The following is an 11,787-nucleotide window of genomic DNA, read 5'->3' as shown; positions in this document are numbered from 1 at the left end:
GCTTAAAAAGTGCTCTCCTCCCAAACAACAAGAATGCTTTTATGACTAACGATGTTTTCGCAAATGTGTACAGGCTTTTAGCGGTGAGAATGTTTAACGTTTCTGAGACGTATATTGATAGCAGGACGACATTTCGAGCGATGCGTCAGCCACGCTCGGTATGCATGAATGGCTAGAAGCAGCTCGCAAGTCCTGTTAGGATCACTGGGAACAATGCACCCTGTGCTATTCTGGAACGGATTTGTGCAGCATCTGCGAGGGTGAGTCGTTTGGCAATCAGGTCTTCGCAGGGCCGCAGGTAGATAGAGGGATCACACCAGCAATGGTAAACACACGTGCTGCCCAGAGGCATCTCGCGTATAGGCCAGCGCGAGCGTGCCTTGCAGTTCTGTGATGTCAGTATAACACTCGAATAACTCTAACTGTATACGCGAAAAAAGACCCAACTTTCACCTGCTCGCTGTAGGCACCAGCGGCATAAGATCAATGGCTTGTGCTGGCTTGCATCCAGGGGTGACTCACAGCAGCGTCTAGGCGTGCACGCCCTTGGAGCATCTGCACTCTGCAAATAGGTCTTCGCTCCCATGCGATCGCGTCAGCAATGGTGCCTAGGTGATCAAGTATTTCGAGAGGAATTTCTCAGGTGTCAAGTATGAAAGTAATGCTGAATGGGCACCCGTGCATGGCTTGGCAGCTGACGGCTGCGTCACTTTGCATGGGCTGCCAGAGCATCCCGACTTCTGGGAGCGTGTGCGATAGCCTCCTGTGCAGTCCAGTGGACAGGGGGTGATGGGTGGTGCCTGTGCACATTGTTTGCGTATCTGTTGCATTATTTTGCGAGCAGGTCTGTCGGTTGTGCTATGCGTTATTTGGACAGCTTACGAGTTGATTTCATGTCTGTACATCAGTGAACAGCATTATTTAGGAGGAGTTTTCATGTCTGTGTGCTGTGTACTTAAATTATTTCGGTAATTTAGGAATTGTTTGCATGTCTGTAGAGCGTTATTTCGGTAATTTACGAGTAGTTTACAGGTCTGTAGGCTGTGTGGCGTGACCCCAAGCATGTCAGAGCATGTGTTTTGTATCAGTGTGATAAATATACTATCTAAAATCTATCCCTAAATAAATTATTCCAAAATAAATAAAGTACACTCCTCCCTCCCTCTAGCAGCCCAGTGTAGGCTGAGTCATTTTCCCCTCCAGACAGCCATCTTGTGTTATGTCACAGAATGGAGGGCAGTGCTCTCTGGTGGCTGTACTGTGTACCAGGTCAGTTGGACTCTGGACCCGATGGCGACTGCACTGTTTCCCTCCACTTTCCCCGGCCATCTAGGATTACTTCACGGAATGGACAACAGCGCCCTCTGGTGGGAGTACTGTATACTAGGTCAGTTGGACTCCGGACCCCATGGCAACCACACTGTTTCCCACCATTTCCCCCACCCCAGACTGCCATCTTGGATTACATCATAGAATGGATGACAGCACCCTCTGGTGGCAGTACTGTGTACTAGGTCAGTTGGACTCCGGACCTTGGGGTGAACAAACTTGATGACAGTACTGCTTCTAATTGTTTAAATAAATAGTGCATGTGAAATAAAGACTTATGTCCAGCACAGGTCGAGTCCTTTTCCAGCCAATTCCTAGGACGAGGAGGCGGTCGGATGACTTAGGTTAGTGGAGGTAGCCCAACTGGCCTTTCTTTCCTGCCATTTTCTTAGGTTAGTAGAGATTGCCCAGTTGACCGATCTTCCCTCCAAAATTCAAACTTCCTGCCAGTTCCTAGGAAAAGGTGGGGGTTGGATGACTTGGGTTAGTGGAGGTAGCCCAAGTGACCTATTTTCTGGCCATTTTCTTATGTTATTAGAGGTGTGTTGCATTGTCCTGATGGAATTTGAACTTCCCCCCATTTTCTAGGCGAGGGGTGGGGAGGGAGTTAGTATAGTGGAGGTAGCCCAATTGACCTATCTTCCTGCCAAAATCCGTCATCTTGGATGACGTCATGGCCATTATCTTGGATGTCGTCATGAGCTGTTGCCAAGTGTACAGGCCGCCATCTTGGATGACGTCATCGCCGCCATCTTCGATACATGTGGCAACAATGGAGAGTGAGGTAAAACGAACGTAGTTCCACTACTGTTGTGTAACCACTCTGCCACAGGTCGTACCTTATGAGCAGGTGCTCGATCGTATTGAAAGATGCATTCGCTATCCACGAATTCCTCTTCAACATGGGAAGCAAGAAGGTGCTTAAAACATCAGTGTAGGCCTGTGCTGTGATAGAGTCACGCAAAACAACAAGGGGTGGAAGCCCCCTCCATGAGAAACACGACCACACCATAAGACCACCACATCCAAATTTTACTGTTGGCGTTATACACACTGGCAGATGACGTTCACCGGGCGTTCGCCATACCCACACCCTACCATAGGATCGTCACACTGTGTACCGTGATTCGTCTCTGCATACAACGGTTTTCCACTGTTCAATAGTCCAATGTTTACATTCCTTACACCAAACGAGGCGTCGTTTGGCATTTACTGGCGTGATGTGTGACTTATGAGCAGCCGCTCGACCACGAAATCCAAGTTTTCTCACCTCCTGCCTAACTGTCATAGTACTTTTAGTGGATCCTGATGCAGTTTGGAATTCCTGTGTGATGGTCTGCATAGATGTCTGCCTATTACACATTACGGACCTCTTCAACTGTCGGCGGTCTCTGTCAGTTAACAGACGAGGTCAGCCTGTACGCTTTTGTGCTGTACGTGTCCCTTCACGTTTCCACTTCACTAACACATCGGAAACACTGGACCTAGGAATGTTTAGGAGTGTGAAAATCTCGCTTACAGACGTATGACACAGGTGACACCCAATCACCTGACCACGCTGGAAGTCCGCGAGTTCCGCGGAGCGCCTCATTCTGCTCTCTCACGATGTATAATGACTACTGAGGTCGCTGATATAGAGTACCTGGCAGTAGCTGGCAGCGCAATGCACCTAATATGAAAAACGTACGTTTTGGGGGGGGGGGGGGGGGTGACCTGATATTTTTGATCACATAGTGTATTATTGCGTGATTACACTGTTGCAGAACAGTCACTGGAAGCAGTTACCTCCATAAAATATTTAGGAGTATGCACATGGAGTGATTTAAAGTGGAACGACCACATAAAACTAACTGCTGGAAGGCAGATGCCATACTGAGTTCCATTGGAAGAATCCTGAGGAAATGTAGTCCGTCGACAAAGGATGTAGCTAACAAACCCGTCATTCGTTCAATACTCGAATCTGCTCGTCAGTGTGGGATCTGTACCAGATAGGGCTGACAGAGGAAATAGAGAAGACCCAAAGTAGACCAGCTTGTTGTGTTACAGGTTCACTTAGTACGCACAAAAGATTCGTGGAGATGATTAATCTTCTCCAGTGGCAAACAACTCGAGACAGGTGCTCTACATAACAATGTGGTTACTATCAAATTTCTGAAGGTGTACGTTCCTAGAAGAGTCAGAAAATACTACTGCTTCGTCCTGCGTATATCTCGCGAAAGGACCGTGAAGATAAAATGAGAGTGATTCGAACCCACAATGAGCTTTACTGGCAGTCGCTCTTCCTGTCAACTATTTGCGACTGGAACAGGAAAGGGGGGAAGTGACAGGGGTACAAAAATGTCCTCTGTCACACGCCGCAGGGTGGCTTGCAGAGTATAGATGTAGTACAGATGTGTGAGCGTACCGACGTCACGGACAACATTGCTGCTCTCTTGACTGTGGAGCTATAACGCTAGAACAGACGGAACATTCCCACTCGGCTGGTATTTTCTCGTGTATGCTTTCAACCATTGAAACCTACACTTCGAACACCTTTTATCTCTACCTTCAGGTGGTTGTACCTCCCCTGGAACGTTTTTGCAGCCGTATGTCCACATGACCTTTCTTGCTTCTTATCCTCTCACGGATCGTCTCTTGCAGCTTCTCCCCATTTGGTCAGTTTTCTAGTGGTCACTTTTGTCGTCTTGTGTGCGGTTTAATGGCAGAGTAATGTGGATGGTACATTTTGTCCGTTATAAAGTAGGGATTCATGAAAGTGACGTTAGACACGTAAGACCCGTGGCTGGTAATTTAACCACTTATATCTTCGCTCCTAATTGTTCGATTTTGATTTTCTTTTTTTAAAAAATGAAAGGTCTAAGTACGTTCTACACATCATGTTATTAGTACCTTTCACGAAAATGTAGCCGTGTTGCTTACAATTAAAAAAAAAAAAAAACACCTCTGTCAGTCTGTCTCCCTGTTAATACTTGTGTACGTTGAGTTTCTTAACTGTATTATAATCCACCTCTGATTATAAACGTTCTCTTTACATTATATAGTTTTCTCACAAATGCCGCGCAGGATTAGCCGTGCGGTCTCAGGCGCTGCAGTCATGGACTGTGCGGTTGGTCACGGCGGAGGTCCGAGTCCTCCCTCGGGCACGGGTGTGTGCGTTTGTCCTCAGGATAATTTAGGTTAAGTAGTGTGTAAGCTTAGGGACTGACGACCTTAGCAGTTAAGTCCCATAAGATTTCACACACATTTTAACATTTTTCTCACAAAAGGATATTTTCGTTCTAGGTAGCAGAAAAGCGAGGAAATGAGTGAAATTTTGAGGTCAGTCTCAAAAGCAGGTTCTTTAATACATTAATGAACGCTGATGAGGCAGTTCTTGACGCTTTGTCATTCCTGGGAAAAGACGATTTTGGTGAAGAAATGTTCCGAAATCTGGAAGCTTTTATATGCTCTGTATACTTAGGAATGCCGAAAATAACATCCCCGAAAGAATTCCGGTGGTTGTTTTTCACTAAAAAGCAAGTCGATGGATCACGCATGCCTCCAACACAAGATATGCTGCGTCGGGCTATAAAATAGCACATCTTCAAGTCCTAATATGGCGTAAAGCACATACTGCGAACCCTGAACTACCTACAACGATTGACTGCAGTTGTACTGTTAATGAGGAAGGGTAATAAGAGCCAGTAGCGTGTGGTAATCCTTAGAAATAAACTTTTCTTTGAAATTTTAACCAAAAGGCTACATTTACGTAAGCGTTACTAATAACATAATATGTAAAGTGCATTGAAACACATATTTCAAAAAAATTAAAATCGAATGCTTAGGAGCGAAGTTACAAGGGATGAAGCAACTGATGACTCATCATCCGTTCCACCCCTCCGAGTCGCGGATCCAACACATCCACCATCACTTTTCTCATTCCTATCTTATAAGGGAAAAAAATCCCATCCACAATCCTCCACCACTAAATTCTACATCGGTATCGACTAGAAAACAGTCTAATTTACCAAAATCACCTTGTATACATTAAACGAATGATCGCAGTTTCTTAGAACGATTATTCCATCTTCCGCAACCAGACACGAACTGTAAATAGTGGTAAATCTCATTATAGACGAACCTTTTCATTTTGGCATTCTAGCGTCACCAGCGTCAGGTAGTGACTTTTTATGAATCATAAGCAGTTCCCAAACACGTGTCTCACACCAATTTTTCATTCAAGAAATCGTGCCACATGAAATATTCATTTGCGATCATTGATTCCTTAACTAAGTGCTCAGTTAGGATCCGCCAGCGTCTGTATTATTTCGAGACTACAGGTATGGGATATACCGTGTACTGCGCTTACAAGAAGGCTTATATATATATCATGCAATACGTGTCTGGCCGTTGTTTTGTTGGAAATGGAATACGGCTTCAGACACGTGCTTTAGAAGGAATATGATTTTGCCGTATGCAAGTTCCCATACGTGGCCTTTGCTGTTGGGTTTATAGTAGTCTAGATCGTCGATGATATATTGGATATACAACAAAGCATCATGTCTTTTATTCGTTCAGCGTGACTTCCCAAAATATGTGGATAAATATGTTGGTCGCCTATACCATATGTAGTCATTGTAACCTAAGATAGCAAAGTCATTAATCTCCTGATACTACAACCATTACTGGATCAGCAATCGCTCTTCTCGCATCACTGGAGGAAATTTCGCATGTTTGTTATCTATTCTTCATTGTAATTTCGTTGTACATAAATTTATTTTTTAACAGTTTTCAAATTTTGAGCGTAGTGCGATCCTTATACAGGGTGATCCAGGAGAAATTGTCAATGTTCAGGAATATTACAGGAACGATCATTCGAAGCAAAACAATGTAGTAAAGATGGGCTCTATAATGTATACCTTAGGAGCTATGAATACTCTTTCACCTTCGCTACTGTGAAACACATCTCTTCTACTGAACAAGTGCTCATACCCCTTAAAGCCGGCCGCAGTGGCCAAGCGGTTCTAGGCGCTACCGTCTGGAACCGCGAGACCGCTACGGTCGCAGGATCGAATCCTACCTCGGGCATGGATGTGTGTGATGTCCTTAGGTTAGTTAGGTTTAAGTAGTTCTAATTTCTAGGGGACTGATGACCACAGCAGTTAAGTCCCATAGTGCTCAGAGCCATTTCATACCCCCTAAGGTATGCATTTTAGAGCCCATGTATACCAAACTTTTTTGGTTCAAATGGCTCTGAGCACTATGGGACTTAACTTCTGAGGTCATCAGTCCCCTAGAACTTAGAACTAATTAAACCTAACTAACCTAAGGACATCACACACATCCACGCCCGAGGCAGGATTCGAACCTGCGACCGTAGCGGTCGCGCGGTTCCAGACTGTAGCGCCTAGAACCGCTCGGCGACAACGGCCGGCCCAAACTTTTTGCTTCGAATCATCGTTCCTGTCATATCCCTGAATATTGAGCATTCCTCCTGAGACTCCTTGTACTGCAATAGTTCCTAACACAAAGTCAGCTGTCACTTGGGTACTCTGTATGTCATACACCTGATCTAAATTTTGCAATTAGCGTTTGAGACAGAGCACCATGCGGCGCATTTAAAAACGTTGCTACATATATTAAGAAGCCAACTACACCCGTCGTTGGAAAAGTGGTACGATTGTAGTTCCAGTTAGCAATCGAAAAGCGTGACAGGAATATTTTGTTTTCGTCAACAAGTCTGAGGTATTTTTGTGCCGCCTTGGCGTTGAGTCAGACTCTTACAAAACAATGTTTCTTAATTCGTTATGCGTGAAAAGCGGTCTCCATTCGCAAAGACTGTCTTTCCTGAAGGGCTACAAATTTCAACACCAAACGTCCTGTATTTAAAACAGCTTGTCTGTCACGATGTTACACTGCGGCTTCAAATAGTCGTCCCTCTTATCCCAGTGCACTGTCTGAGTCCCAATAATTCTCTCCAGAGCACAACAGTTTCGTAAATATGAACTGCTTCCAACGAAATGCAACGTCTGCGAAGTGAATAGCACTCTCTACAATAATTACCTTCTTTTGAATTTGCGAGACAAGTCCATTTCCATTAAAGTAAATTACTGTCCATGAGTTAAGAATTTTCGTGTTCTACGAAACGAAATGAAGCACGGCAGCTAAAAGGTTGACACGTGACACAGTAATACGAATGGTATACCGGAACACCGGTGACACGGGAGGACGTGCACGGTGGCCGTCGGCTGGTTGTATACAACAAGTGAATACGGGGTGTGATGCCCTCGTATGTCAATACAGAATGTATGATGCTTCAAAGGAATGGTTTGTTATACACAAAATAAAAATAAATGAAGAAAAAACGAATAAAAAGGCTAAGTACCCTCAGTGACAAAGGATACCGAAAAAGTGCAGGAACTGTGAAGCTTCTGGGGTTTTGGTGGATAATAAACTCATTTGGCAAAAGCCTACTGCACTTGTATGTGACAAACTGTCAAGAGTCATATATCTCCTGAAGAAAGTGAAGCAGGTGATAACTGATCAGTATCTGCTGACAGTATATTATTCACTGTTCCACAGCGATATCAGCTATGGCCTGCCACTATGGGGTCACTCTACAGGCTGCAAAAAAATTCTAATACTATAAAAAAATCAATAAGGATCATAACATCAAGCAAGAAACTGGACTACTGCAAACCCATCTTCACACGTCTAGGAATAATGACAATTTTCAGTCAACATGTCTTCACCTGTCTCATGTTTGTGAAAGAAAATATGAAACATTCACCAACAGGAGTGACGTGCACAATTATCTCACGCACAGTAAGGAAGGCATAAACATCTCAAGCTGTCGACTCTCTTTGACGTGGGACACTTTTCCAACAGTAGCTACTAAAATGTTCAACCATCCAAATACTAAACTGCAGTCATTGGACTTGGTGAAATTTTGAGCAAAGATGTCGCAAAACCTACGCCAAAAACGACTGTAGAGTTTAAATGAGTTCTTTGACAGTGAAACAGCATATTGGACTCCCTAATAATGCAGTGCCGTGTGAAATGAAGTGAACATGTACTTGTTAAAAATTTCTCTCTATATATGTCATTAAGTGTTATGCTCTACTTACGCAAGTTTGTTCTGAATTACTATGCATACTTATGCTAATTGGGTTTTTTATTATAATGCTTGTGTAATATTAACGTTGTAATACTGACGCAGTCTATCCAGCCTTGACTGGCGAACTGCGTAGCTATGTTAATGGTACTGTTAATCGGACCATCCCGTTTAGCTCTGCGGAACGCCTTGCGTTGTTACACAGATGCTAAAAAAATGTTCAAATGTGTGTGAAATCTTATGGGACTTAACTGCTAAGGTCATCAGTCCCTAAGCTTACACACTACGTAACCTAAATTATCCTAAGGACAAACACACACAACTATGCGCGAGGGAGGACTCGAACCTCCGCCGGGACCAGCCGCACACACAGATGCATTCTGGAAATCAGCAGTGGTCTATTCCAACGATTCGTCCTAAAGCGTCCCGTGCACGTTAAACCAGATTTAATTCTGGAGTACAAGACGCCTACTCTGCATGTGTGATGTCATCATGCTACAGCTATTCGTCCTTTAAACCGTATGTGATGAACATTACCATCCACCAGATGGAAATATAGACCACACGCATCACAGGAAAGACGTACATACCGCTGCAGAATCTCATTCTTACAAATGGAAGTTTTTGCGGAACCCCTACTAAGAACATAACTGACGTGTGTGTTCCTAACATGATGCTGTTTTAAACAATAATATTGACGTCACTATATCCGTGGGTGGTGCTCTGCCAGTAGATACAGTCTGGGGTGACGATATCACCACATCCACAGGTCTGTTGTGTTGTCTGTATGTGTTTAGAAAATAAGTGACAGATGGTGTGCACATAGTCAAAACATTACCATTACTGCCCATCGTGGGATTTAATGCCACCTGGTGGCGCTGGGGGACGTGACGTGGTAAGGAATGTATACAGGGTGTTTCATAATTCATGTTATACAAAAATGGTTCAAATGGCTCTGAGCACTATGGGACTTAACATCTGAGGTCATCAGTCCCCTAGACTTTAGAACTACTTAAACCTAACTAACCTAAGGACATCACACACATCCATGCCCGAGGCAGGATATGTTACACACTTCTAGAGATTGTAAAGGGGACGTAGTAGATCAAGTTTTACATAGGAATCCACGTCCGGAAAGGTCATGCAATAATGCTACAGAGCGTCAAAGTTATAGGCTCCGGCGCCTGTAAATGGAGATATATACAGGGTGATTCCGCGATGACGTTACAAACTTTCTGGGATGATGGAGAAGGATAAATGTATCAATCTGAGGTAAGGATCCCTGAACTGGAAATAAAAGAGTCCAAAATTATAAGCGAAAACCGTTCTGATACCTCCAACAATGGAATACACATACCGGTACTGTTGTTGCTAAGATTACAGGGTAGGCAACTTTCAGAGGTGGTAGTACGAACCAAATGGTTCAAATGGCTCTGAGCACTATGGGACTTAACATCAGAGGTCATTAGTCCCCTAGAACTTAGAACTACTTAAACCTAACTAACCTAAGGACATCACACACATCCATGCCCGAGGCAGGATTCGAACCTGCGACCGTAGCGGTCGCGCGGTTCCAGACTGAAGCGCCTAGAACCGCTCGGCCACACTGGCCGGCATAGTACGAACCAAAACAAGGGGAAATGTCTAGTAAACATGTGCTCTAAAATGCATACCTGAGGAGCTAAGAGCACTTGTTCATCTTCCGGGTATTAGTTCCCATGTAAAACTTGATCTACTACGTCCTCTCTACAACCTCCACAAGTGTGTAACACGAATTGTGAAACACCCCGTATAAGGGAAACAGAGGTGGATGGCGATTTATTCTAGAGACGATACGAGCCGATAATGAGGAAATTCACTGGCATAAGAGACACTGAAAAAGGGCAGATCTTTATGGCCCAGCACCTGAAACGAGGATTTCGGAGATGGCGAAGTTGGTTGGCTGTTGATGTGCTACAGTTGTGAGCATCTATTGTAATGTGGTTGAAAAACAGTAAAATCACGATGAGGCGACACGGTATCGGACGTCCACGCCTCATCAGGGAACTCGGATGTCGCAGGCTTTTCCGCCCTGTAAAACGAGGTAGTCGACCTGCGGCAGATCTGACAGCAGACTATAGTGGTGGCGTAGGCAGAAGTGTTCTGGTGCGCTCCATTCAATACTCACTGGAGAAAATGGGGCTCCGCACTAGATGACCTCTACCCGTCGTTAACCGCGATTGCAATGTGCGAGGGAAAATCTAGACTGGACTACGGATCAATGGAAATGTGTCGCCTATTCAGACGATTCGCGCTTCTTGTTACATCAGGTCAATATTTTCTCCCACGCGAACAGCTGCTCAAAACATGCACCACGCTATGCTGCTGGGCTTCCCTGGGACCTGCGTGACTGCTTTAGACGGCGTGAATATTATTGTGGATCGTCTGCATCTCTTCATCGTGGTATCTTCCCCAATTGCGATGGCATTGTCCAGCAGGATAACTACCCATACCACAAGACCAGAGTCGTGCTACAGTGGTTTGACAAATATTATAGTAAACTGACATTGAAGTCTCGACCAAAAAATACGGGTGATCTGAACACAATGGAACGCAGGGGATGGTCTCGATTTGCGACAGTTGTGTGACCTGTGCGTAAACATCTAGTGGCTGTTACCAACTGAGGACCTGTCGGATTTGTGCTAGGCAGTATCACTGCTGTATTGCGTTCCAAAGGTGGACCGACACAGTATCAACCGAGTGGTCGTAATGTTTTGGCTCATCAGAGTGTGTCTCGTCAAGACTTGTATTTTTCCCTCGGTCAGTGGAATGTACGACATGCAGTACACTGACAGAAAAAAATCGCAGTACCGAAAAGGAGTTGTGCGACATAAACGAAAGTTGGTAGTCGTGTTTCTACATCTGAAAGATGATAGCTATTCAAATTTCGCGCCAGTGGCGCTAGTAGCGCCATTATGAGGGTATGCTTTAAATACACTCTGTAACGGTCGTGAGTGTTAGTTACCTTCGAGACAGGACGTGGTGAGCTGATGTCAGTCGAGAATGTCTTTAAGGCGACAAAGATGCCATTATCGACAACTCATTTAGTTTGAACGAGGTCGAATAATAGGGCTACGAGAAGCCGGATGGTCCTTCTGCGATACTGCAGAAAGACTCGGCACAAATGTATCCGCTGCACCCGATTGCTGGTAGTGGTGGTCACGGAAATGTACGGAGGGCCACGTGGCACTACCGAGAGGGACGACCGCCGTGTTTGGCGTACAGCTGTGGCGCATCGCACTGCACCTGCACCGACTATTCGGACACCACACTGTTACTCCGAGGACAAACGCCCTGTAGTGTGCGATCCACTCACTCCGAACCAC

The sequence above is a fragment of the Schistocerca nitens genome, chromosome 3, assembly GCF_023898315.1.
Source record: "Schistocerca nitens isolate TAMUIC-IGC-003100 chromosome 3, iqSchNite1.1, whole genome shotgun sequence".
NCBI lineage: Eukaryota > Metazoa > Arthropoda > Insecta > Orthoptera > Acrididae > Schistocerca > Schistocerca nitens.
This window is presented reverse-complemented; position numbering follows the sequence as displayed.